Raw genomic sequence first — 2,482 nt, forward strand, 5'->3', positions numbered from 1 at the left:
GTGAGTCTCTGGGGCCTGATTGGTGCGGAAAGGGAATCCCAAGTCCTCCAATCATCTTTTGCCCTTTCAAAAACCCTGGGCCAGGTCACTGCCAGCCAGCCCGTCACAATGGTTTAAAGGTAACCTGTAACACCATCCTTGGTGCATAGACCCCTGGGCCATCCTTTTCCTAAGTAATACTTAAAAAAGCCATTTTCTGTTGATGCTAATGGGCATTGATACCAGTGACTAGATTCACTATATGACTTATTTTTCTTATGGAGATTTACAATGAGAGGAAAATTACAAAGGAACTAAATCTCATCCTAGGATCTGAAGAACATAACACTAGTTCTGTTAATTAATGAAAGTAAATGACTAGTAAGACTGCATGAGCAGGTGGAAACAGCATTGTTGGCTCACCGAAACAGAATAGATTCATTGTCTTATTCAAGGTCACTAAGATCCACTTGCATCCCTGGGCATTGTCTCACATGAAGGACAGAGCAGATTGCCTTCCATTTGTTTACTAATGCAATATTAAAATCTGGTCATAGGCGTTCTCTCAATGTAATCCTATTACATACATTTTGTTTCCACTGTATTGACAGGAAATGTGTCAAATATGCTTGTAATGGTGATATAACCAAGAAGAGAATTGAACAGACATGTTTGGAGAACACTGCTTAGTTTTCTGTCTCAATAGGAACAATATACTGATTTATTTACATTGGTATCATCCAAAAGATAGTACTAAAATGGACCAAATCCTAAAAAAGACTGAGTACCTATATTATACTGGAACCAACCTATCAGAATGTGATGAATATATTGTAATGTAGAGTATTACACTACAATAGTGCAGGTAACTCTAAGGCAATTAAGACATGGAAGTAGACATGTCAGGCTATGCACTGCAGAAGGTCCTGTGCATCTGTTGCCACTGAAACCAGCAGGAGTTAAGGGAGCCCAGTACCTCCTAGGAGTCTTTTGCCAACACCTCAAAGGACTGCCGTCTTTGTTCCTCGGCATATTCATAGTAGGCAGGCACTAAGATATGATGATGTGTGTTTGCAGGAGAACAAAGGAGTTTGGCAAGGCTGAACTCTGTCATGTTATAATTTCTGCTGCTCATGCCAGATTTGTAATGACAATGCACAATGGTGCTGTATGGCTGTGCAGATGGAGTGTTAATTGGTAGCTGAATGATCAGTAAGCAGAGACACGCAGGGAATGCTCTACAGAATCGTGGGCCATTAGAACTGGCAGCTTGGTTGGCATCTAGCCAGAATGATCCCAAGAAAAAACATCAGGCAAAAAAAATCATCCCATCTATGCAAATAAAAACCAATTATTCAAAATTGGGGCCTAGGTCAGCCACCATTACTCACACTGAGTGATGCCTTTCTCCATGAGCACTGGAGTATCAAATCATTGTGGCTGCTGACAGCGTAAATCAGCATGAGTAAGTGTTGCAGATTGGGCTGTGCACCAGCAGTAGGAACAGGCTGGTTCGGGCTGATGAATGGCCCTGGGGTCTGCACTGCCTATCACATTGGAGTGGAGCAGGGTGGTGAACTAGTACTGAATTGCTCTTTGCTGATGTTTCAATCAGGCTGTCATATATCTCTAGCAGCATGCACATGGTACCAGGGAATATATGTCACGAGCTAACACACAAGTGTGCGCCATAGGAAATGGAACCTAAGTCCTTCTCCAGAAAGCCAAGAGTCCTCAAATCAATGGTAAATCTCCACCAAAGAAGTGTCTGTAAATTGTTAGTTTTAGGGTTGTGGGTCTCTAAATGTGACTCATTAACAGCAGTCAGCCAAAGACAGAACCACAATACAGCCTCAAAAGAAGCTGTCTTTCCAGTTTACAGTGTTTCTTCAGCATCATGAATGAGATGAAGTTTGTCTACACTTTGCCAAAATGATTGATTTAAAGTTGGTTTGTAAAGTTGACTTTGATTAGGTATTGAGATGTTATTGGCATGCCAGATGGTTTAGGCTGTATCTTCCTGGAAAGGATACATGAAGTAATCTTGGTAAATGAAGTGAGTGTGGGATTTCATTTGGATTTAAGATCCTTAATATTCATTAATTGCATTTGCTTCAGACATATCCTTGAACGGTTGCTTAAAAGTAACTGATTTAAACAATTATTTCTTTAATGTCATACAATTTAGCTGTGATAACTCCCCTTGCCCACCTCTAAGCTGTTTAAGTAATCCATAATAAATCAAACCGGACGTCTTCCCTAAAATGAAAATCCTTTGCACATCTACACACTGTTGCAGTTATTGATAAAACACCGAGATGGGATTCATTGCTGATTTGGGAAAATAACATACTTCATTTAGAAAGGAGTATTTCCTCCCAGGTACTCTAAAGGTGCTTTTGTTTTTTAGAGTGTCTCCACAAATGAGAAACGTGTGTGTGTGTGTGTGTGTGTGTGTGTGTGTGTGTGTGTGTGTGTGTGTGTGTGTGTGTGTGTGTGTGTG

The sequence above is a fragment of the Crocodylus porosus genome, unplaced genomic scaffold (genome assembly GCF_001723895.1).
Source record: "Crocodylus porosus isolate Cpor-Errol unplaced genomic scaffold, CroPor_comp1, whole genome shotgun sequence".
Taxonomy (NCBI): Eukaryota; Metazoa; Chordata; order Crocodylia; family Crocodylidae; genus Crocodylus; species Crocodylus porosus.